The sequence below is a fragment of the Eriocheir sinensis genome, chromosome 45 (assembly GCF_024679095.1).
Source record: "Eriocheir sinensis breed Jianghai 21 chromosome 45, ASM2467909v1, whole genome shotgun sequence".
Lineage (NCBI taxonomy): Eukaryota > Metazoa > Arthropoda > Malacostraca > Decapoda > Varunidae > Eriocheir > Eriocheir sinensis.
Window position 1 is genome coordinate 4,099,352 of NC_066553.1, and position 26,627 is coordinate 4,125,978.

A 26,627-nucleotide genomic window follows, 5' to 3' on the forward strand; every position below is an offset into this window, starting at 1 on the left:
TCATCTACCACCACCTCCACTACTACCACCACCACCATCATCACCACTACCATCTACCACCACCTCCGTTTCCCTCTCCCTTCATCCACCACCACCTCTCCTACCACCATCACCACTATCACGACCATTCTCATCACTATCATCACCACTACCATCTACCACCACCTCCGTTTCCATCTCCCTCCACCCACCACCACCTCTCCTACCACCACCAACACCACCATCAACTTCAACACCACTGACCCCGTTTCCGTGTCCCACCACATGTATATATCACCCAACTTTCACCAGACGCTCACTCACAAGTTCTTCCTATCGTGTATTTGTCATTTTGGTGGAGAATCGAGAACTCCCCAATGACTCCTGACTAATGTAATGACTCGCGTAGCACTGTAACGCCTTCGTGGGGCGGGGATGTTGCGGCGCCGTGACGAAATGACACAGGTGAAGCGGGTCAATTAAGTGCACTCTCTACCTGGTCACCTGGGGATTCTCTGCCACAGGTATAAACTCAAGATTCACGTTGGCAGCAGTGTCCTATCGTATTCAGGAGGAAAAGGATCATCACTGGTATGACGCTTCGTAAATCCTCCCTTCAACTAATTCACTTTTTTTAGATAAGTCGCAAAACCAAACATTAATCGTGTGGTCGTAACATCCAGTAGTCTTTTTCACAATATCCATTTACCTTCTTAGCATTGGATAAATTACTGACGTGTTATTCGTGTTATATTTTGGATGCCAGGGCAGAGAAATTGTGGGAATCTTTTGCTTCATGTGTAAGGTGGTTCTCTTTTGCTCAACTCCATCGGTTCTGTGGTAGCAGCAGCGGTGACTGAGAGGGCTAAAGGGGAACAGCAGACTCAGGTACAGATTATTATATATTATCATTAACACGTCTTCACTTTTATCTTGTAGCCTTACGGACACATTAAGGAATCACTTCGCTGAGCTTTAATTTACGGTCCCTGGCAGCAAATCTTCCCATGACTCGACGCTGACAGCCTCCTCGCAAACCTCTCCAAATAAACCATAACTCCCCTGACCTATCCTGAACTGCCTTTCTACCCGATAATTCTCTTCTTCCTTCTCTGATCTCACTTTCTACTCCATAACGCCATTCTTCCCTTTCATGACCTAACTTAGCCATTTCCCGGCCCTTTGTTTTCCTCTGATTTATATACCCGCCATCGATTGGGCTTTCGACTTCGGTGGAATCTAAATTTTCTTTCCTTTTCTCCAGGTAATGTTGAGGGCAGAACGGAGCGGAAAGGCGGACGAGGAGGGAGCGAGGCGGTACCGGTGGTTGCTGGGTACGAAGGATCTTGATGACTTCGTAGAATTCTCGATGGACGGCCCGAGTGGCAAGAGTGTGTCCCGCCTGTGAAGATTATCCTGCGGAGGAAACGATGATGATATTATAGGGGCGTTGTATCTTGGCGCCGCTACTTCAGGGTCATACGGTGCCGGATTTAGTGTATTTAAAATAACTTGTATTTCAAAACTATATTAAACCGGTAAAACAATAAAAACATGATAAAAAAGAACAGTTAAACTATATAAAACCACTTAAAAATTAAAAACGTTATAAAAAAAAACTAACAACTATATAAAACCTGTTAAGAATACAATACAAGATAAAAACAACGATGGAAAGTCAATTAAAACCTACAGGAGGTTGAGGACGCGAGCCTCCTGTAGGAAGCCAAGAACATCATGTATCGGGGAGTGTGCCTTCTACCCCAGCACCAGTGAGAGAGAGGAACGCGGAGGAGAGAATGGAAAAATAAATACTCTCCACGGTGGTTGGAGGAAAGAGACGTGTGATAAATGAGGAGAGAAGAGAGAAAGAAAAAGGAGGAAAGAGACGTGTGATAAATGAGAGAATAAGGAGAGAAAAGAGAAGAAGAGAGAAAGAAAGAAAGGAGGAAAGAGACGTGTAATAAATGAGAGAATGAGGAGAGGAGAGAGAAGAAGAGAGAAAGAAAGAAAGGAGGAAAGAGACGTGTGATAAATGAGAGAATGAAGAGAGAAGAGAAGAAGAGACTAAAGTTGCTATTATAAGACAACAGGTATTTCTAAAGGTCAAAGAGGGGGTCAGTCGGGTTCTAATGAGTGTTTCTTCAGGTTCATGGTACAGAAGAAGACTCACACTACCACCAGGGTCATAAAACTTCCCTTGGAAATCCCCACAACTCCTACGAAAGCCTTGTCAAATATGTGTTCTTGGGCTGCGATTTGTCTTGTAATACGACCGTTGATGATGGCTTGGGGGCTTCACGATGAACGGTTTGTATGCTAAAAATGTCCTTTGCGTGGGAAAAGTTTTAATAAGACTTACAGTGTGGAAGTGAACTATACTGATACTGACGAAGATATCTACTGCAAAGGAAGGTAAAAACTGCCGTAACTTTATCCTTTAAGAGTATCGCATCTCGCGTTCATGTACAGAAAGTTTTGTTTCTCCTCTCCTCTCGTTCCACCTGTCTTTCACATCCACCACCTCCCTTGTGTCCACTTCTTCTCATCCACGACCACCCTTTCCTCCCCCTCCACCTGCCTTTCCCATCCACCATCTCCCTTTTTTCCACTTCTTCTCATCCACGACCACCCTTTCCTCCCCCTCCACCTGCCTTAAACATCCACCATCTCCCTTTTTTCCACTTCTTCTCATCCACGACCACCCTGTCCTCCCCTCCACCTTCCTTAAACCTCCACCATCTCCCTTTTTTCCACTTCTTTTCACATCCACGACCACCCTTGCCTCCCCTCCACCTGCCTTTCCCATCCACCATCTCCCTTTTTTCCACTTCTTCTCATCCACGACCACCCTTTCCTCCCCCTCCACCTGCCTTTCCCATCCACCATCTCCCTTTTTTCCACTTCTTCTCATCCAGGATCACCCTTTCCTCCCCTCCACCTACCTTAAACATCCACCATCATCCCTTCCACCCCTTCTTCTCATCCACGACCACCCTTTCCTCCCCTTCCGTCTGCTGTCCATCACAATCAACCACCCATTTCTCTCCTTTCGCAACCCTTTACCTCCATCCCTATTCTTCCCTTCCACCTGCCCCTCCACAAAGCCACCTCCATTCTTCCACTTCCACCTCCCCTCCATCCCTCTTTATTCCTCCTCTTCCACCTGCCACCTCTCTACTAACGCCCCCTTCCACCTCGTTCCTTCTGGGATTCTTTTTTCTACCCTTATTGGGGGTCGGCGTTCTAATTCTCTTTATCGATCTGTTCCCACTTCAATGAGAGACCCCCAGATTGGCTCGTGGCTCCCGATCGTTGTCTCTCAGGTGGTAGAGTCAGGTGAGTTGGGGAGGTGTGGTGGTGGGGGCTAGGGAGATGGCGGGGGGGGGCGGGGGGGAGAGGACTTGCCGTGGGAGCGACATCGGGTGTTCGGCAACAAAACAAAGGCTCGGCTGCTCGCCACGAGTACTGTTGTTTCATTACAATAATTCGTTTTGTCTGCTTAAAATCGCGTCGATCTTTGCATCTTTATCGATAACTTTTCCATTTTCACTTCTTGTACTTTATGCGTATTGGTGGTAATGGGTTTCTTCTTTATTTTTTATTACTTTTTCTCTTTAGCTTCTTTTTTTCAATTTTTTTTATATTATTTCGACCGTTTTAAGCGACTGTGGCGTTGTTTTTTTATGTCCGTCATGTTTTCGGCAGGCCGCCGTCAGAGGGGCCGCGGCCCACCACCGTTGTGACCACACCTGTCGGTTTGTCTGGCGGCGGCGGCTGCGCGGCAGTTAGGAATGTTAGTGTCAGTGGCTGTTCTACACGACCGTTGTGCCGCAGTGGCGGCGGCTGTGACGGCCGCACCCCCGCCCGCCACGCCAAGGCTGTGCAACATGACACTTGTCCTTTCATATTGGCTTTTGTCGAGCCGCCACTCATTTCTCCACTTTTTTTATTTTTTTACTTTTTTTTCAGCTGCACACGAGTCGTTACACAGGCACACGTGTTTTATTATATTCATGAATATTCCTCATTCGACGATGTATACGCCTGTGTATTTTATTCACAGAATAAATAGTGCAACTACAATACTGTTTGGGCGGTTTTCAGGCATTGAGGTCACAATACTAATCTACTGTAAAGTCCGTGTCGAAGTAGGAGCTGTGAATCGCAACAGTCGAGGGGTTGGCGTCCCCCCCACCCCCCTCCTCACGACCCCCTCCGCCGGGAGTCGTAAATCTGTTCCGCCTCCAAGACAGACGACACGTGAGTAATTAATGTGCAGGTGTCATGGCCAGAAAGACCCGCTAAATGCCCTGCTGCTGGAGTGTGAGTATTTGTTGCGCGTCACTGACTGCCTCTAAATAACCTCGATCAGCTAAAAGACTGAGAGGAATTACTGCTTGCGAGCACGACGACAGGGTGTGCATAATGAATCGCAGCGCCACGGGCCGGGGCCTCGGTGCGTCAGGGGCTGGCAGGCGAAGGACCGACGAAGGGAGGAAAATCTCGAAATTCTTGACTCGTCATAATTCATGTGGGCGTCGTACTTTGAAGCTCTCCATCAGTACTTGCGTTTACGTATTATTACGGTAAACAGTTCAAGGTAAATAAGCAAAAACGACAACAATGAGCCCGCTAATACCCGGCCCTGGAAAAGCAAACAGGAGTTCCCAGAAGAGAGGACAATTTCAGATGGATTTTTTTTTTTTTCAGCTAAGGAGACAATTCAAGGGCGCAAAGAAAAATATTAAAAAAAAGCCCGCTACTTACTGCTCCTGAATAGAGGTCAAATGAGTGGCCAAAAAGAGAGGTCAATTTCGGGAGGAGAGGTGTGGTGGCCGCCGCTATGACCACAGTGACACAGAATACCTCGCCTCTTGGACCCCCGTTGAGAGAAGCAATTATTTTATTTGTGAATGAAATGGATGCATAAAAGAATGAACACCAGCTTGCTAAAAGTTGCAGAGAGGAGGACCACTCTGCAAGGCCATTGATGAAAGTGCTGTCATCGAGTTAGGAATGCATTGCCCGTATCGCTTTCAACTCAAATGTGCGCTGTTTATTTTTTTCTTTCCAGCTTAGTTGAATATAATGGAAGAGTAATTAGTAACTGCAGAATAATGATTGTTCTTTTCTAGGACTGTTTTTAATCGACAGCAAAAGCTAACGGCAAGACAACAGATTTAAACAAACATTCAAGAATCGACTCGTATTTCTATCCTTGAATAACGTTACATTTACATAAATAGGAAAGGTAAGTAAGGTGAGTAAGTTCCTCCCGAAATTGACCTCTCTTTTTGGCCACTCCTTTGACCTCTATTCAGGAGCAGTAAGTAGCGGGCTTTTTTTTTATATTTTTCTTTACACCCTTGAACTGTCTCCTTTACTGTAAAAAAAAAAAATACAGTAAAGGTAAGGACGAGATACGCGTCATTAGGCTGGAATTACAGGTGAGAGGAAGAGGAATTGAGTAGCGGGGAGGTGCGAGCCTGGCTATAGATTTACCTGCCCGATTCCGCTGCCTCAAGAAGGGGTTGAACGGAGCGGGAGACAGCAACCCACCGTACAGAACGACACATCCTTTGGACTCACCTAGAAAAGAGAGAAGTACGATTAGAAAAATGAAAACCGCTGTAAATGGAAGAAAACATGAAATGGGGATTAGTAAAACATAGATATAAATTTGTACTTGTGAACTGAGTGAACAGACTACGTGGTATTTCCTTGTTTACTTCTAATTCCTTCGTAGGAGCAAAACTCTCAAATTTTTCAATCCGGTTCTTTCTACTGCCTCTATATAGTGATCCGTTTCGATTTATACGTTTCATACATGCACTTCTTAATTTCATCAGTTTCTAACACCATCTGCCATTCCCTTCGGTCCTTTTGAATCAGTTTTTCCATGTCTCATTTTTTGTCCATTTGCTGTCCCCTCTCCTACATTTGTTCTCGTCATTGCAATTTCTATGTTGCCTTTTTTTTTTTTTTTAATATTGTTACTCGTGTTTTCTTTTTTCTCCTCTCCTCCAGTGAGTTTTCGCATTGATCTTTTCCTTCCCCTGTAAGCACTTTTCAGTTTCCTTTCCAGAAGCTGTGTCAGTTTCCATGGCCCTGATCCACATGCCATGTTGGGAAGAACGCACTGATTCAAAACCTCTCACTTTAAGCACAATGGTAGAAAACCTCTCAATATTTTATTCGTTTTTTTTTTTAAGAGCTCCAGTCCAATCCTACACACAAACAAACAAACAAACATTCTCACGTGTAGAGAGAACGAGACTCATAACAGGAATCTCAATGCAAAGCAAGCAGAGAAAACATCCATTTACATAATTTACACGCGAAACCACAAGAGCAGTTTCCCTGAGTAGGTTAGACGCCATTTCAAAAGTGCGAGGAGGAACCAGGCCGCCGCGCGAGGGATTAGGGAGCCGCGCATTGTCAACCGCCGTCCTCTGATCCCGCGATCGTCGGTCAGGCTTTTACGCTGATGAATGACGCGCCTCAGCCAGGAACTGACACAGACTGCTGCCGGGGAGGGCGCTCCCCTCCTCCTCCTCCTCTTCTCTCACACAGACAGGAACAGACATAAAAAGACCTTGGAACACAGGAAGTCACAGCAAAACACGCACACGCGCGCGAGCGCGCACGCACGCACACGCACGCACGCACGCACACCCAATATATATATATATATATATATATATATATATATATATATATATATATATATATATATATATATATATATATATATATATATATACACACACCGCTCTGATAGCTCAGTGGTTAAAGATCTGCGCTGCCAGGCTTTGCGGCCTAGCAGGTGTAGATTCGAGCCCGCTCAGGTCGGGACTTTTCCGCTGACAAGGGGGATGGGTGTGTGGTGTGTAAAGGTCCCGGCAATACCCGGAGATCGACCATGAGGAGCCTTGCTCTGATCAGGAGAGTGCTTGCTGGTGATGACGAGTCCAGCTCGTGATCAGACCGTGATGAATTACACACAGACGACCATTTGTTAAGACACGCTACATGGCTGTCTAATGTAAACTGCCATGGTTAATATACTTTACTAAATTGACCTAGAAACTTAAATCAAGGAAGTAGCTTTAAGCAGGTAAAGGAGCATTATACACGGCGGCTGAATACGAGGTTCCCTGACGAATACATTGTGACTAAACCCTGCGAGCCATGGGTGCAGGACCTGCATAACAGAGGATTCAGCCGCGCATAAGTTGACTAGGCCTTGTGCATAGTCAAGCCCCGTACACAGTCAACATATACAAGGGAAGGAAAATGTTAATGAAGAATTCACACGATTCATTGGCTCAAAAGGCAACGCTCAGCCACAGCCAGAGACCATGTTCGTCAAGTTTGTCAGAAAAATGGAAGTTGTCGTAAAATACCCACTCTTTCGTATGTTTAGTGTTGGCAATGCTGTGGGATTCATGATTACGGTGGAGAAAAATACGCTGACTTTATGTTTGCAGCAATGGGCGACAATGAGGTGTGATTTTTGTGCGAGCGAATTAGTAAGTTGTCACTCTTTTCAATCATTCCACTCTATGTATCCCTAACCTGGTGTCCACGAAAACTCCCTGAGAGCCAGACGCCATCATCAGTTTACTCCTTAAAGAAAAGCATCAATCCCTTCGTCTGTTTATTCAAATCCATCCTTTGTTCAGTCTTACATGGAATTGAAGCTTATAAGTCGAAACTGGTGGGCTAACATTAAAGATTATTAGGTTGCCTTATTCAAAAACCTTTAAAACTACTGCATAAATTCCTCCTTCAAGTAGTTACGTGTGAAATCAACTCTTTCTTCTTTGTTCAAATCATACTTTCATAGCGCAGACGAAACAGACAAAAGACACTGCCGGGAGAAGCTAAGAAAAAGGAGCTACGGCCGCCTCCCTCCCTCCGCTGATGAGGCTGACGACTGACAACTCAATTTAAGGGAAGGAAGCGCCGCAGCCTTGAGGAACTATAGCACACGAGGCTGCCAGATGCGCCCACACCTCGAGCGGGTACGCGGTGTGTTTAGAAAAAGGATGATGGTAATGAGGATGATAAGAAGAAGGAGAATAATAATAAGAAAACAACAAGAATACCTGATAATAATAACAATGAATAGAATTATGTACAATTATTGTTTACAGTGAGGGAAGCAGCTCAAGGCCAAAAAATGATAACTGAAAAAATATACAAGTGAAAAAAAATAACCTAAAAATTAGTGAGTATTAAAAATGATCCAAGTATGAATAGAATGGACTGAAATTGAAGAAAAAGAAGAAGAAGAAGAAGAAAAAGAAAAAGGAGAAGAAGAAGAAGAAGAACAAAACCGTACGAAGAACACAACCTATTGCTAATACTCTGATTGTGATTATAACTTAGTTCATATTCTAAAGCGTTGGAATCTTCATCTTCTTGCTGCGTCACGAGGGAAAGGGCCGAAACCACACAACGCAACACTTTTCTGTACAGCACCGACTGCCAACCATAAATACCAAACTGTTATCTGCCTTGCCTGAGAAGAAACCATTGAGGAAGAACAGATGTGGACTAAAGGAAATGGGTGTACCTTACTCTGAGCTCATTGTGATATGGTAACTTGATTTTTGTGTACGTTGCAAGTGTCGTCTTCGCATCTTTCTCTCTCTCTCTCCCTTTCTCGCCCTGCACAGTTCTGGGTTTTGTGCCGAAAAAAAAAATCTTATTCACGATCGGGTTATTCGCGAGCCACAGAAAAAAAAAATGAGCAGGAGGCAGAGCACACCACACACGGGTCCGGTGCTACATTGCTCCTTGTCCCACGAGATACAGGCCGGTATTATAAGACCACTTCTCACATTAACTATTTCTAAAGGTCAAAGAGGGGATCAGTCGGGCTCTAATGAGTGTCTTTTTTAGGTGTACGGTACAGAAGAAGGGTCAAACTACCACCAGGGTCATTAAACTACTCCTGGAAATGCCCACAACTTATACGAAAGCTTTGTGAAATATGTGTACTTGGGAGACGAAATGATTTAAAATACGACCCATACAGACTCGCAAAAGACTGTCTGGCCCCACTATACTACAAGCCGCTATTGTTTCTTATTGATGGTACGCGTCCCTGTGTGTGTGTGTGTGTGTGTGTGTGTGTGTGTGTGTGTACAGGCCACATGCCCGGCGCCTCGTCCCAGTGTGCGGCGGGCAGGTCCTCCCCTTGTGGTCGGCGCTGGTTGATGCGTGCGTTGGGGAATAATGAGAGGTGAGAAGAGCCACGTCGCCCGCCAGGAGTGCCACCCCGCCCCAGGCCCGCCACTAATGACTCAATTCCTCACGCTGCAGCCCTCCCTACGTGCCTGCTGACCTGCCTCGCTGTGTCATTACAAAACCGAGTGGCTGAGGAGGAGCGTAAGTAGGGGAGGCGAGGCTGCCGCTGGAGCAGTGCGGCAGGAAGGGAGAGCATACACCTGGTATGTGAGGGCAGCGGTGCGCGAGAGAGCCCGGCAAACACCTGGATCCTTGTGCTCAAATGTGGCCTTGGGATAATGCTGGCGGCGGGGACTATATTATTATTTGCTCTTTGTGTGGGCATCAAGAGCTAAAACCTCACCATAAATGTTATAAGCAGTTTAATAAATAAATTTAAAAGTAGGATCGTGTTGTCTCAAAATGGTGTTCTGTTACAAATTAAAGCATTATCTGCAGGTTTTATGTGGGATGAACTCGTAATAAATAAATTAATGTGTGTGTGTGTGTGTGTGTGTGTGTGTGTGTGTGTGTGTGTGTGTGTGTGTGTGTGTGTGTGTGCTGTCCCGCGCGCCATTAGCGCGGCCAGGCGGAGCCCCTTCAAGTGTTTTCGGGGTAACACGACGTTCGTGAAAACCTCATGAGTAATGCGTCACCGCGGCCGCTCGCTGCAAATTCTGATTGTTTTTTAGCATCTTGTGACAGGGTTGTCAGAGTTCTCTCTCTCTCTCTCTCTCTCTCTCTCTCTCTCTCTCTCTCTCTCTCTCTCTCAAAAAAAAAAGAGCCTAAACACACACACACACACACACTTCATACGTCATCACAACCCCGCACGGTGATGAATGACTGACGGTCTGGCGCCATTTACAACAATCAAGGCACCTCCCTCTTCCCGGCCATTGCCCTAACTTTCACTGCGCCCCGATCTGAAGCGTTAACGAGACTCTGACGTTGTGCAAAGGAAATAAAGTATATAATATAACACAAATGTCTTTTCCCATAACTTGAAATTACGGAGTTTTAAAATTAAGAGATGCTGATGAGGCTGAGAGGAGGAGGAGGAGGAGGAACAGAGGCAGGGGAGGCAAGGGAAAGGAACTAGGAAAGGTTTTAGAAAAGGAATTAATAAAGAGGGTTAGAAAAGGAATTAAGGAGGGGGAGGAGTGTAGAAGAGGAATTAATGGAAAGGAGTAGAAAAGAAATTAAGGAAGAGGGATCAAAGAGAAATTCAAAAAGAGTGTAAGAAAATAAAACAAAAGACGCTAAAGAGGCTGACAAGACTGAAAAGGAGCTGTTTGGGTCGTCCCTGGATGCTCCTCTCCTACTTAACTTCCATCCATCCATTCCCTCCCAGCCCTTCCTCCTAACAGTGTGAAAAGAGGCAAAGGAAAGGGAAATCAAGAAGCAAGAGGGGTGAAAAGAGCCTATTTAATTCTCCCCTTCATGTTCCTTCCTCTCTTACCGTCCCTTCTTCCTAATTAAAGACAGGTGAAAGAAAGGGAAGTCAAGAATAAGTGAGAGGGATGCAGAAGAACCTGTTTGAGTTGTCCCTTCATGACCCTCGCCCCTCCCCACTTCCTTCTCTTCCTTCCTCCCCTCCCTTGCTTCCAGGCCGTGCAGAGACAGGTAAAGGAAGGGAAATGAAGGAGAAGTTAGAAGAGTGCAAAGGGACCTGTTTGAGGTGTCCCTTCATGGCCGGCACCTCCCCCCTCTTCTTCCTTCCCTTCCCTTCCTTGCTTCCAGGCCGTGCAGAGACAGGTAAAGGAAGGGAAATGAAGGAGAAGTTAGAAGAGTGCAAAGGGACCTGTTTGAGGTGTCCCTTCATGGCCGGCACCTCCCCCCTCTTCTTCCTTCCCTTCCCTTCCTTTGAGTCGTGTGAACTCTTAATGAAAACAATATCAGAGGAGGATGTCGGGTTTATTACGCGAGACCAACACTTCCAGGCCCACGAAATGAGGAAAGTTGGCAACCAGACCCCGGCGTGTACAGCGATGAATGCGAGGGAGCAACTCTGTCTTCTTAAAATGGAAGTTTTGAAGTTGAAGTTATCTACCTTCCTCATGGGCTCCGAGGTGTAAGGAAACTAATTATGAAACTTTAAAGTATCGTCGAGTTGTTCCCAACGGCGCTTGAGAAAAAGAATGTATAGAGTTTTGAAGAAGAGAATATGCAGTAGAAGAAATCGTTATTAGGACGTTGACAAGAATGATAGAAGTGACATGTCGGGTAGCGTGGCTGATGTGAATGCCCTGCTGACCAAGAGGAAGGAAATTATAGTGGAGGAACGCCGTAAAAAAATATTAGAGGAGGCCAAAGTATAGAGTTTTGAAGAAGAGAATATGCAGTAGGAGAAATCATTATCAGGACGTTGACAAGAATAATACAAGTGACATGTCGGGTAGCGTGGCCGAGGTGAATGCCCTGACCAAGAGGAAGGAAATTATTGTGGAGAAACGCCGTAAAATATATATTAGAGATAAGTTTAGGGGGCCAAAGCTAGTGACACAAGGGAGGTATCAGCAGCGTGTGTGAAGCGAAGGATCTCCCAAGAGTCAGAAAAAAAGTAGTTTAAAGGAAGATAAATAAAAGATGAAAAATATGAAAAAAAACACCAACTTTGATGCATTTAAAAGTCAAAATGTTACATATGTTTCAGGTATATGCCTACTTTGAATAAACAAATTAATAAGTAGATAAATAAATTAAAATATACACACTTTTTTTTATGAGGAATTAAAAACCTGAGGGTACAAAAAGGAATTCAAATAAACATATTCAGGGGTTCAAAACTTGGAACTATTTTTCTGTTTTTATCTTCTTCAGCCATGTCAACATTTTAAGAGAGCGATGAGGCGAGTGTGTGAACTTAAATAAATTTCCGCACAGACTGTCTTTCTTTTTCTCTCCACCTTGTAAATTAGGCGACGGAATATCCTCTTGCCAAGTTATAATTTTATTAATCGCAAGGAAGGGGAAATTTTTCTTAATAAAGTTGTGAACATTTTCCTCATTAGCTTCCATATTCTCCATATTATCTTGGTGTTACAATCTTACGGTACATCCCTTCGTGGATTTACATACATACATTTTCTTTAATTTTCATTCCTTTGAGGCAATACTTTTACTTCTCTCTATTAATGCACAAAGGGATATCTTTTTGTAATCAGACTTTGACGTGACCAGACGAAACAAACACACAAATGGGAAAGAGAGGATGACAGACAGACTAACAAAAACAGGCTGACAGACATACACACACACACACTAACACACGGACAGATACAACCAGAAATACACAAAACAGATACACACACAAACCGACAATAATTATATATGTGTGAGTGTGTGTGTGAGTGCTTGTATGTATGCATATGTGTGTCTACCTGTGTGTGTGTGTGTGAATGTGTGCGCGCGCCAGGTGTGCGGTGAATGAATTAGGCGTCATTATACATGATAAGCAACCTAATGAAGGAACAAGGGCCTCTGTGACGTGGGATAGCGGCGGCCGAATGGAGGCGTTAATGGGAGACAGAGGCTGCTGACGGATTAGATAGGTCTGATTGGAGGAGACGGAGTTAACCAATCCTGCGAGGAGAGATAGAGGCAATACGAGGAGGAGGAGGAGGAGGAGGAGGAGGAGGAGGAGGAGGAGACGTGTAGGAGGAGAATAGTAGTAGAGAATTAGGAAGAGATTGAATATGAGAGTAAACGAGGGAAAAGAGGGAGGACTGAAGTGAAATAGAATGTGTTACGTGCAGAAGAAGGAAGAAGAAGAAAGATAACAGAGAAACAAGGAAGAGAAGAACAAGGAAAGAATTAGGAAGAGGGGGAAAAGGGGGAAGATTCAAGTGGAAGAGAGAATTTTGGTTACAGAAGAAGAAGAAAAAGAAGAAAGAGGATAGAGAAATAAGGAAGAGAGGAACAAAGAAGGAGGAAGAACACATGACATGGGAGAGAAAGAGAGAGAGAGAGAGAGAGAGAGAGAGAGAGAGAGAGAGAGAGAGAGAGAGAGAGAGAGAGAGAGGAGAGAGAGAGAGAGAGAGAGAGAGAGAGAGAGAGAGAGAGAGAGAGAGAGAGAGAGAGAGAGAGAGAGAGAGAGAGAGAGAGAGAGAGAGAGAGAGAGAGAGAGAGTGAAAAAGGATACACAGAAGAGATGAGAAAGAACACGAAAGAAAGAGAAGAAGGATAGAAGAGAAGAGATGGGACGGAGAAAGTGTAAAATTAAGAACAACAACTAAAAGAAAGAAATGACGAAATTGAGAAACCAAGACAAGAAGGAAAAGAAAAATAAATAAAAAATACAGACTTGAAGGACGAGAATGAGAAAGAGAAAATGTGTTGGACAAAAAAAAAATGATGAAGGATGAAAAAAAAATAGAAAGCGAAGCAGGAAAAAAATAATCTTGAAAGGAAAGAGAAGGAAAAAAAAGGAAAAGTACCGAACACTCGTGGAATGAGAAAGACATTTAAACCCGTGAAAGGCTAGTTAAGGGAAATTGCTCTGGAGAAAAAAATAATGAAAAAAGGGAGAGGATGAGAGAGAGAAAGAGAGAGAAAGAGAAAAAGAGAGAGAAAAGTCAAGCACATGAGGCAAGGGAAAGAGATCCTCGTTCCCAGAATCCAGGATCTAAGAGAGATAGAAGAAAATGAAAGGAAAAAGAAAAGAAAAAAAAGAAGAAAAAGATGAAGAAAAAAGATGAAAGGACGAGAGAGAAGAAAAAGGAGGAGGAGGGAAATGAGGAGAGAGAGGAAGAAGAGTTAGTTAGAAGAGGAGCAACGGGAAAAAAAAAGAGAGAAGAAGAAGAACAAGAAGAACAACAACAAGAAGAACAAGAAAACTACAAAAAACAAGAAGAAAACCAAGAAACACTAGAACACGAAAACAAGAAAAAACGAAGAAAAAGACAAAAAAATGAATCAGAAAAAAAAGACAGAGAAAGGGCGCAACAGCAGGAGGAAGACACTAGCTCACACCTTACATACACGGGCACAGAACACAGAAGAGGAGAGAAGAGGAAGATTGAGAGGAGGAGGCGGGGAAGACGTTTACGAGACAAGAGTGGAGATTTTACTCTTGAAGATTAAAAACTGCAAGACTCCGGGAAAGACCAAGAGGAAGAGGAGAAGGAGGAGGAGGAGGAGGAGGAGAAGGAGGAAGGGTGAGATAAACAAACACAAGTAAAAAGACGAGGAGGAAAGCAGCAACGAAAGAAGGAAAAGAAGGAAGAGGAGGAGGAGGAGGAGGAGGAGGAGGAGGAGGAGGAGGAGGAGAAGTGCATATATCGGTACCCAGAGGTGTGAAACTAACAAACAAACATTAGTAACAACAACAGCAACAGCGTAAAGGACCAGGAGGAACCCAGCACCGAACGAAGGAAGAGGAGGAGGAGGAGGAGGAGGAGGAGGAACACACATAGCAGAACCCAGAGGAACAACAAACAACAATAATAACCACAACAACAACAACACTAACAACTTCAAAGTCAAGTAACAAGCGGATAAAAAACAGAGTGCCGAAGAAATGGCACAGCAGCAGACAGGTGTGACGGGGAGATCGAGAGCTGGGTGGTGATGGAGGAGGAGGTGATGGGGGGGGAGGGGGAGGCGCAGGAGGAGAAAAGGAGTGGCGGTAATAACGGTGTAGGAGTGACAGGGGTAAAGAAAAACACCGAGGCGAGAGACAGGCGTGACAGCTGCGGTGAGGGTGACACAGACTGCTCTCAGGTGCATAGACACGCTAGATAGAAAATGGAACGTGTATTGCTGAAGAGAGAGAGAGAGAGAGAGAGAGAGAGAGAGAGAGAGAGAGAGAGAGAGAGAGAGAGAGAGAGAGAGAGAGAGAGAGAGAGAGAGAGAGAGAGAGAGAGAGAGAGAGAGAGAGTGTCTGTGCCTCCTTATAATGTAGTCTCTGATAATACTGGCTCTTTTTCCCTCCTTCCCTCTCTCTCTTTCCCTCTCTCTCCCTCCTTCCTTCCTTCCCTCTCTCTCTCTCCCTCCTTTTCTCCTTTCCTCTCATTCTTCTCTGCCTCTGATAGCGCCTCTGTACCACTGTGAGAGAGAGAGAGAGAGAGAGAGAGAGAGAGAGAGAGAGAGAGAGAGAGAGAGAGAGAGAGAGAGAGAGAGAGAGAGAGAGAGAGAAATAATGGCCTTCAGAGGGCGTCCGGAAGGCTGTTGGTGTCCCAGGTGTCATCTTAGAGGTGTTGGGTGACAGGTAGAGAAACATACACTTTCACTTTTTGGTTTGGTTAAGTTTGTTTGTTTTTTCACTTTTTGGGGCGTAGTAGTAGTAGTAGTAGTAGTAGTAGTAGTAGTAGTAGTAGTAGTATGCCGTTGGAAAAGATGATACCACTTCCCTGTTCCAAACTCTACATCAAACTAACACGTACTCTCGGCATCACAAACTTTAAGAACGGTTATATGATATTTTCTATGACTAAACCAATTCACAAAAGATACCATGACAAAGGGAGGAAGAGGAGAAGAGGAGGAGGAGAAGAGTGATAGAGAGGTAGCTTAACCCCTTGGATGCTGATTTCCTACAAGAAGACATCACCAAGCTACAGGAGTGGAACAAAAAGTGGCTGCTGCAATTCAGTGAAGAAAAATGTGAGGCCATACATCTTGGGAGGGGAAATCCAACATACCAATACCACATGGGAAACACTCCAATACCCACCACAGAGCCACAGAAAGACCTGGGAGCATATGTTACCAGGCTACCAGTGAAGGCGAAATCCGTGCCAATCGCAGCGGACGGGTTAACATTTTCTATGATAAGATATATTCGCAAGAGATATAGTGACTGAGGGATGCTTATCTGCCTTTACTTCAGGGCGGCGTTTCGAGTGTTTACCCAAGGCCGCCAGTGGACAGCTTCGCCATGATGTAACCCAGCTTCCCAAACAGCAGTCATTCGCGTGTTGCATGCTAATGTTGCGGGCCATGAGCAGGAAAGGGCCATCAGCAGGGTCGTATAGCAGACTAACCTCCATATTCACACGGCCATTCCCACCTGTCACGAGCACGGGCCAAATACCGCAGTCGGACCTAAAACTGTCATAAACCTCGACCACGGAGCCTTGGGGAGGGGCGGCGGAGAGGGAGATGAGGAGACCAGCAGTGTAGTGTTGGGCGCCCTATGGCAAAGCGACGGAGGTAGGGATGGACGTAGTAAAGGGAAGTAAGGGAGGGAAGGAGACAAGATAAAGGGAAGGAAGGGAGGGAAGGAGACGTGCCCAAATCTATTAATCATTTGGTCATGTACCGCGCTTGAATTATGCATCCCTCCTACGACTTAATTACATCCATTGCGTGAGTCTGGTGTTAGTGAAGATGGTGATTGTGGTAGTAGTAGTAGTAGTAGTAGTAGTAGTAGTAGTAGTAGTAGCAGAAGCAGCAGCAGTAGTGGTAGTAATAGTAGCTGTAATAGTTAGCCGTAGTCGTGGTCACAGTCGTAGTAATCGTAGTCGTAGTAGTATAAATCGCAGTCCTCGTGGTAGTAGTCGTAATGAACGTGGTCGCGCCTCGCTTGAGAGTCGTGCACGCGGAAAAAAAGAGAGTCCTGTGGTCGGCCGAGGAGAGCACACAGACTTCATCAACATAATGAGCGGGTGGGAGGCGCCGCTAGCCACTCTCCATGCTAATGAAGCGTTATCGAGGCAGCTACTCCTCCGCGGCGCCTCATCCCCCGCTCTGCTATCTGTCCGGCAGCCTCGACACTATGCTGGGCCACAGGTTTTCCCTCTCTCTTATATTGAGTGACTTGGTACTCTATTTTATATTGTCTATAGAGTTACTTGGGTCGGTATTGTCAAACGCTTGCACCCCTCACATCAACTACTTCCAAATGCCGAAAATGAGATCAGTTGGGTTTTAAGAGTGTTTTTTTAGGTTCATTGTAAAGAAGAGGAGTTAGACTACCAGAAAGGTCATAAAACTATCCCAGGAAATGCCCCAAACTCCCATTTTAAAGTCTTGTCGAATATGTGGACTTGGACGACGAAATATTTAAAAATGTGGGCCTTAGCATCTGCCTGTCTTCATCATTTTGTATTCTTTTATATCCTTTACAGGTTAAGTGATCTCTATAGTGTCTCATTTAAGTCAATCTGTGTCCTTTATTAACATCTACGTGTCTTATGGAACACTTATTTTCTCACTCGCCTATCATTTAAAATTACCGAGGTACTTGTTCTTCATAATCCGACTCTTATGTACCGTCCATCCGTGCTTTTAACTATAAATAAGAGTTACCATAATTTATCTTCTCCAAGTTTCCCAGAGGAGAGGATGAACGACCTCTAGGGTAGTGTCCTAATATGCTTGTCTGTCCTTGCCTATTACATATTATCAGAAAAATATGAGTTGCATTTCATTCTGATAAGCAGGGCACGCCGACTCTTCATGCTGGACAAGTAATACAGTAAATTTGCCTCCTGAAAGCATGCCACGAGAAAGGAAATTGCAGACAGTCTTTTGTTTTGAGATAAGCAACCGAAACTGGGTCGACTCACTCTCACTTCTGCGCAACTATGCAATGATGATAACTTTCCTTGTATCAATTAACTCTGACATTAATGGTGCCTGCAGTGTTGTAGCAGGTAGTAATGGCCGCAATACCTTAACATTTTAAAGGGCCGTATCGGGAACACACAGAATTTCGTCGAGTTCAACTTTCTGCCTTAATCGGTTGGGTAGGCTGAGTGAGGGCCGGCGAGGGGCGAGCGTGTCACCAGTGGCGGGAAACGAGGCCTCAACACTACACAGAAATGGAACGAAATCGTCGAATATTCGGAAAAACAGCAACAGAGGAGTGGAAGTCAGGGTCGCCCCAAATGATCCCTGAGGAACATTTGCCGAACTTCTCTTCTTCCTCCTCCTCCTCCTCCTCCTCCTTCTCCTTCTCTTCCTTCTTGTGCTTCTCCTTCTCCTCTTTCTCATTCTCCTCTTTCTCCTTCTCATTCTCCTCTTTTTGCTGCTTCTTCATATCTTCCTGCTTCTCTTTTTCCTCTTCGTCCTCTTTCTCCTTCTTCTTCCTCCTCCTCCTCCTCTTCTTCCTCCTCCTCATCTCCGATATGTTCTCATTTGCTTAAAACCCTTGTCAGCGTGCACCTTTCCTTTCCTCCCTTTCTTCCTTCCTTCCTTCCTTCCTTCCCTATCTCTCCTAATATCCGCCGGTCTCCCTCTCCCCCTTACCTTACCGACGCTCAATTACATCCACGGCCATCGTTCTCTCTTCTTTACATTCTTTCCTCGCAAGTTTTTTCTACCACTGCAATTCACGAACTCCTACTCGGCCTTATGTATGAGCTCTCCTTGGTTCACGCTCTCCCCCTCTTCCTCTTTCTCTCTCTTCAACTCCAGGCTTTCCTCCCTCCTTCCCTCCATCTCTCGCTATCACTCAGCGCCTCGCCTTCTCTCCGTTTCACTCCGCTCTCCATCACTTCTTAATCTTCCAAGCTTTCTCTGGTTTTCCTCAAGTCATTACCTTCCTATTCCACGCTCTCATTCACTCGGTTCTCTTCCTCCCTTCCCTCCTCACTCACTGCCTGGATATTAAGTGGCTAAAACCTCGACTTTCCCGGATTAGCCTCAAGACTGAACGTTGACTTTTTTTATGGTATATTTTTGTCAGTTATAAATCCACGTTGTTCTTTCTTTTAAATGTGTGAAGAATTGAAGACAAAGAGCGCTCAGGGAGACTTTTGATGGCCTTAGTAGGTGTTTTATATAGTGATTTATATGTACCAGACTGACTGACTGACTGACTGACTGGCCGACTCGGGATGATAATATATGCAATGAATGAATGAATGTATTAATGATGATTAGGTGAATGGAATGGCAGGAGAGCAAACATATCATCAATAACTCAGTCAGATTTTCGCATATTTAAATGGATGTGTGTGTGTGGTGTGTGTGTGTGTGTGTGTGTGTGTGTGTGTGTGTGTGTGTGTGTGTGTGTGTGTGTGTGTGTGTGTGTGTGTGTGTGTGTGTGTGTGTGTGTTTGAGTGAGTGAATGAGTGAGTGGGTGAGTGTATGAAAGAGAATTTAAGAAAGAAAATGAGATAGAGAGATAGAGAAGAGAGAAGAAAGAAAAAACGAGAGAGAGAGAGAGAGAGAGAGAGAGAGAGAGAGAGAGAGAGAGAGAGAGAGAGAGAGAGAGAGAGAGAGAGAGAGAGAGAGAGAGAGAGAGAGAGAGAGAGAGAGAGAGAGAGAGAGAGAGAGAGAGAGAGAGAGAGAGAGAGAGAGAATCTTATAAACCTTTGAAATGTCTGCAAAATGTGAAAGACTCGTCTCTGGGTTCCCCCGCGCAGACGGACGGAGTTGCCAGGGCGAGGAGAAGCAATATTGAAGTTGTGAAGCGGCGGAGAAAGAAAGAGAGGAAGGGGGGAAGAAAGATGAGAAGATGGAAATAAGGCGTGATAAGACAAAGGTGGGGGAACGAAAACTGGGATTCATTTAAGCAACGCGGATTTTTCTTCGTTTTTCGAGTTGTGTTTTTGTGGTCATTCCTCGTTTGCTGGTGCTGGAGTAAGGCGATTATTTTTTTTTTTATTGTAGGAAAGATTAATATATGAAGGAGATGTTAGGAGAAGACACAGTAGGAAAGATGAGAGGCAGTAAGTGGGCAAAAAATAATATAGCGAGAGTTGTTTATTTTGAACTTCTATACCTTTGTGAACGTGTAAATAAGTAAAAGCGATGAAGAGGAAAGGGACATGGCATTGCAGTAACATCTATATACGAGACCTCGACAGTCGTGCCATAAACTTCCGTGTAGGTTTAGGAAGAGATGTTATCCATACTCCCATTGATAACGAGGCTCAGTAACAATAATGGAACAATGGACCTGCTCTGCGCTGTGAGGGTAAAGTTTCTTCCCATGCACAGTCCAGAACGTCTTTTCGTCTTTAAGGGTTTTGGTAGTCGACCTCAAGTATATGTATTCTTCGCTAACATGTATACAGTTCAGCAGATGCTTTGTACATTGTTTTTAAGGGTAACTCAATAAATTCTCGCGTCTGTGCATTTGTTTATTCTTTTTTTTTTTCATCTTTAGAGCGAGAATGGTGGACCTCCGCCCGCCTTCTTCCTCTTCCCTGTATTTGTTTTAGTCGACATTCCAGTTCGGGGAAAAACAAGGTAAACTGAACGAGATGTAACCCACGTGACGCATGTAACTTGTTTCAGTCCTCCTGCTCCCTCCCCTGCCTCGCCCCCTGCCGCCCCCCCGCAATGGATCGACTCACGGAATTTTCCCTCAATTGTCCCTCGCACTCGCTCTGACTAACTTTCTGCTGCCTCTCTTCTCGGCATCATTCGTTGCCGCATCTCCTCTACTTCTCCTTTCAGGACGACGCCAAAACGATGTTACGGCGCCATCGGGCCGATCATCCCCGCCACACGGCCCAGCAAAGCCTCCAGTAAACCGTTCCTCGGAGGGCCGGACGCTGGTGGCCGTCCTCTCGTAGGTTTTTGCCGCTCCCTTCTCGCCCACCGGAAATTGAATTTGCGAGACAACTGGAGCAACCACCTTTAGCGAAGGACGTAGCACGGCGGAAATTATTTTTCCTTGGTGTACAGGAGTCCAGATGGCGAGGCCAATGGGTCGCGTGCGGCGGGCGGCCGGAGCTTTATCGCTGAGCCGCGGTGCTGAGCGCCGCCCGCTGCTGGACGGCAGCTGTAAATTGGAATTTTGTGCGCTGGCGAGTGTTGTTGTGGCCAGTGACTCCTCGGCGGCTGCGGCGGTGATGGCCCTCCGGGCCGCGCCGCCCATAAATTGGACGGACGTTGTGGCCGCGCGGCCCCGCCACCGGCAGACGCCCCAAAGGCCCTCCAGGCGGAGTAATTTATTATATTCTATATATATGTATATATATATATATATATATATATATATATATATATATATATATATATATATATATATATATATATATATATATATATATATATATATATATATATATATATATATATATATATATATATATATATATATATATATATATATATATATATATATATATATATATATATATATATATATATATATATATATATATATATATACACACATCCACAGTGTGTGTGTGGATACAGATGAAATGTACAAACCTGGCCAACGTTTCACTTTCCGTATCAGCTCCAGTCTACACTTACAGGAGCTGTGCTTCCCTCGTCAAACTATTTCGCCTCTGCCTTTCAACATCTACCTTTCCTTCCTGCTGGAAGTACGCCGACACACAGCCTACGCCTAAGAAAGGTCACCATTCTATCCCCTCAAACGTACGGCCAATGGCTTTACTTTCTTGCCTTTCGAAAGTTTTTGAAACAGTTCTTAAAAGAGAGTTCTTGAGCAACAGATTTCAACCTTTTTCCTGATCACCAGTTCGGATCCCGCACGTGGCATCTTACCGGTGATCTTGCCCTCCTGACGGACTCCTGGTCATCCTCTCTTAGCCATAAAACTTTTATATCTTGAAAGCTTCTGATGAAATTTAACAAAAAATATTTGCTTTCTAAATTACCCTCCTACGTATTTATTCCCTCTCTCTGTACTTTATCTCCAGTTTCCTTTTAGGCCGATCTTTCTCTGCTGTGGTAGACGGTCACTGTTCTCCCCCAGATCAGGTTCCTGGAGGTTCGACATTCTGTATCGTCTACATCAATTATTTTCCCACTCCCAGATGCCATCCACATACAAGGGCCTTGACCCTCCCTCTATGGAACATACATCCCAAGCATTTCTTTTGGACACGGTAGAGTCAAAGGCTTTTCGTCTCATTAGTTCTCTTCCTCTTAGCAACTGTCTTCTACATCTATATATCGACTGCAGTGCTGCTTCCCTTTCTATCATCCATCTATATTTTCACGATAACTGCTCTTCTGAATATTGCAACTGCATGCCTCCCAACACTTCTGCGCCCTCACTGCACGCGACCTCGTCTGTATTTCCTCTTCCGACGACTTGGTCGCTTTCAAGAGGAGATTATCACAGACTGAAGTCGAGGGTCCTATGTGGCTTCTCTTGGATATACCCTCTTCACAGAGGCAAGGTTATTTTTACCTTTTGTTTCCCCTAAGGGCTGCCTCCTTTGATGTAGAAAAATACTCGTGGAAATGAGTCTTGGAACTAATGACTCTCTGGAGCAGCACTGCTTGGCAATATAACACAACTGGTATTTCATTTTCAACCCCTTTCTCTGAGTCGGTCGTGCGGAAGAAAAAAACGTTAGAAATAATGAGAGGTGCAAAATGAGTCCATGACCGCACAAAGCTCGGGCTGCCCGGTAAGGCATCTCTCCGCAAATTGGTTCCGCGCCGCCCGGAGCCGCGGCCACACCTGCGGCGCGGCAGACTACTCTCGCGTTGCATAATGCATCGCACCTCTGACCTTCCCCCCGTGTATTCATTATCAAAGGCAACTCTTGCATGTATGCTGGAAGCCGTCTAGACGTGACCTTTCCGATTTTTTGGTTTATTTTATTTTATTTTATTTTATTTTTTTCTATTTTTATTATTATTTTTTTTGTTTGTTTGTTTTTTGTTTACGTGTTCGCCTATAGATAGCGCTGATAGGCTTTCTCCAGGGGTCTGGTGGTCGGCCCAAGCCCGTCATGGCGCAGGCAATTGTTCAAGGTCACTTTTTACGAAACATATTATTAAAGATGATTGGAGCCCTCTACGTTTTATTTACTATATTTTCTTCCTTGGTCTTTTCGTTTCTCTGCCGCCACACCAGGACGCAGCGAGGACCAGCGGTGGCGGCGGGACGCGGCATAACTTGTCTTCTGTCTTGTCTAACTTGTGTCGACGGATCACGTCTCAAGTTTATGATGTAGCTACCACCGATCAGTGTGTGTGTGTGTGTGTGTGTGTGTGTGTGTGTGTGTGTGTGTGTGTGTGTGTGTGTGTGTGTGTGTGTGTGTGTGTGTGTGTGTGTGTGTGTGTGTGTGTGTGTGTGTGTGTGTGTGTGTGTGTGTGTGTGTGTGTGTGTGTGTGTGTGTGTGTGTGTGTGTGTGTGTGTGTGTGTGTGTGTGTGTGTGTGTGTGTGTGTGTGTGTGTGTGTGTGTGTGTGTGTGTGTGTGTGTGTGTGTGTGTGTGTGTGTGTGTGTGTGTGTGTGTGTGTGTGTGTGTGTGTGTGTGTGTGTGTGTGTGTGTGTGTGTGTGTGTGTGTGTGTGTGTGTGTGTGTGTGTGTGTGTGTGTGTGTGTGTGTGTGTGTGTGTGTGTGTGTGTGTGTGTGTGTGTGTGTGTGTGTGTGTGTGTGTGTGTGTGTGTGTGTGTGTGTGTGTGTGTGTGTGTGTGTGTGTGTGTGTGTGTGTGTGTGTGTGTGTGTGTGTGTGTGTGTGTGTGTGTGTGTGTGTGTGTGTGTGTGTGTGTGTGTGTGTGTGTGTGTGTGTGTGTGTGTGTGTGTGTGTGTGTGTGTGTGTGTGTGTGTGTGTGTGTGTGTGTGTGTGTGTGTGTGTGTGTGTGTGTGTGTGTGTGTGTGTGTGTGTGTGTGTGTGTGTGTGTGTGTGTGTGTGTGTGTGTGTGTGTGTGTGTGTGTGTGTGTGTGTGTGTGTGTGTGTGTGTGTGTGTGTGTGTGTGTGTGTGTGTGTGTGTGTGTGTGTGTGTGTGTGTGTGTGTGTGTGTGTGTGTGTGTGTGTGTGTGTGTGTGTGTGTGTGTGTGTGGGTGTGTGTGTGTGTGTGTGTGTGTGTGTGTGTGTGTGTGTGTGTGTGTGTGTGTGTGTGTGTGTGTGTGTGTGTGTGTGTGTGTGTGTGCGTTGATGGTAGCACAACGCCTAAATTGTCCCTCAACACTTCAGGCAGAGTGATCGTGGTTACCGTCACAGCCTGGCACGGTCTAGGTACCAACGAGGTGCCATCAAACTACGAGAACGTGACTGCTTCTCGACCCAAGGCAGCACACGCGCCCTGACCTCACCAATGTTGCTCCTGCGGCCGTGTGCTCAATTTCCTCGGGTTCATTTAGAAAGTATTGCCACCTTGAAGCTGATAAGACCTCCCGCCAGTTTAAAAATATAATGATACACGCTAAATGCTGCTACAAAGGGAGATAATTTGGTGGCCAGATTACCGAGATACAAATATTTAAATGAAAAAAAATGTTTATCATATCAAACGCGTATACTGTAATGCAACTTGATCCCACCTTACACAAATATTGGCTATTATTTCTTACACGGAGAAAAGAAATTAAAATAAACGTAAAAAAAAAAAAAAACTTACTCGATAAATTAAAATCTTATACTGTAATATATAAAAAAGTGGAAATTACTATTACGCAAGTTCAAATACGTCTTTTCCTTACGCAGAGAGAAAAAATTGAAAAAAAGCGTGAAATAGAATAAAAAATATAAAACAATCCGACTCAATTCCATGGTAACATTTTTTTCTCACACACACACACACACACACACACACACACACACACACACACACACACACACAGAGAAAGTCAATTAAAGGGAAAAAGGGTCATTGAAGGCGCAAAAAGAACACAGCATTACCAGGCCTTACCCTTCCGCTATGGCAAGAACACCACTTTTGTGAGGATCGGAAATAAGAAGTTACGGGGAAGGAGGAGGAAGAGGAGGAGGAGGAGGAGGCTCAAATATCCGTGTGGCGGCGGGTGATGTGGCTCTGGCGTGGGAGTGTGGCCTCTGCAGCGTCACACCAAGAGACACTTTTTACCCTCCCCCGCAATCATGGCAACCCGGCGACTCCTTAACGAAAACTGCGCAATCTCGTGTTATGCTAATCATCCCAACGGGGGCGGAATTAAGACAGTTCACGGCAGGGGGCGAGCTAGCGGCGGGGCGAGATGGGGAGAACAGTCGGGGGGTAGAGAAAGAGAGAGGAAGGAGAGGATAGGAAGGGTGTGGAGCAAGGAGACAGAGAGGGGGAGTTGGGAGGGAGGAAGGGCTGGGGAGAGAGTTGATGTGGTGGGGGAGCAAGTAAAGAGAATATTAGGTAAGGTGGAATGGGGTTAAGAAAGGTGGGAGGTTACGGAGGGGGAAGGAAGAATGTTGGAAAAAAGAATAGTTAAGACGGGGAGGGAGGATTCATGGTGTGGTTGAAAGAGAAAATGGGTTGGGAAAGTTAGATGAAAATGGGAACTTATACAAACAGGAAAATGGTCCACGAAGAGACAAGAGGAGGGAAATGGTCCACGAAGAGACAAGAGGAGGGAGGATTCATGGTGTGGTTGAAAGAGAAAATGGGTTGGGAAAATGGGAACTTATACAAACAGGAAAATGGTCCACGAAGAGACAAGAAGTTAGAACACAGGGGAATAAACAAGGTTCCGGGAAGAGAGGAGATTGGCACACAAAGAAACAAGGAAATGGGACATGGTTAGATACAAGACTGCGAGAAGAGAAAATAAAAAACGTTGGTAGATAAAATAACATACGAGTAACAAGTGGAAGGAAGGTTGTTGAGGTGAGGATAGATACAACAGGAGATTGCTGATGATGAGGACGAGAAGAAGGAAGGATGTTAAAGGACTGAAAATAGGAAGCAAGTAAATATAAGGAATAGGGAAGGGGAGGAAGGAGAGGAGGAGGAGGAAACGAAGGCAAGAGATTAGTTGAAAAGGAAAGGAGGAAATTGGAAGGCTACAAATGGGAGACACGTTAAGAAAAGGAAATAGGGAAACAAGGAGGGGAAGTTAGTGGGTTGCTCAGGTAAGGAAAGGTGAAACAAAGGGGAGGAAGGCGGACTAAGGGCATCTCGAAGGGTTAGTGGGAGGACGCGATGTGTGAGCCTGGCGTGGCGGAGGCTGCAAAATGTGCCTTGGTCTACATCCGATAGGTGGAGCAACTTTAAAATTGTCTTCATGGGCGGGAAAAAGAGAAACACTTTTCATTCCTGAAAAAAAAAACAGCAAATTGCGCAAAAAAGTACATAATACCTTGAATTCTAAACAAACGACTACAGTATGCAATTTCCTTTCTGTTTATATGTGAAGATTACTGTTTAACTATATTTCCACTTTTTTTTATTTCCACCGATTCGAGAAAGACCACGACTGTCATATTTTCAAGAACCAGGACCCGTGTTATCTCTCAGAACCCTCATCTCTATCTATTTATCTATCTACATCTATCTACCTAATTACATGTATCTATCTCTATCAATCTGCATATGTATCTTCCTATCTGTATCTCTCTTTCAGTCTGTCTTTCTATCTATCTATCTCTCACATGCACACCCTCTGCTCTGGGCTCCCACAACGACTATTCCCAAAGGCCACAAAGAAGGAGGTAAATCGGGATATTATTAGTGTTTTTTCTACGTTCAAGATGCAGACGCCGTGTACGATAATCACAGCCATCAAAAAACAATCGAGGAAAATCCCAGGAACTTCTACAGCGAGAGGAATTTCAAACGGGGGAAC

The 26,627-nt window shown here is 44.9% G+C and overlaps 1 long non-coding RNA gene across 1 annotated transcript in view; it reads right to left on the reverse strand.

Moving 5' to 3' along the window:
- Positions 1 to 228: 228 nt before the first annotated feature.
- The window catches only part of LOC126980892 (uncharacterized), an 82,521-nt gene continuing 56,122 nt past the window's right edge, over positions 229 to 26,627 (reverse strand). The window contains exons 2-3 of the long non-coding RNA XR_007733645.1: positions 5,485 to 5,571; positions 229 to 1,395 (exon numbers count right to left, since the gene is read on the reverse strand). This is a non-coding gene — a long non-coding RNA (uncharacterized LOC126980892). The remainder of the gene's footprint in view (positions 1,396 to 5,484; positions 5,572 to 26,627) is intronic.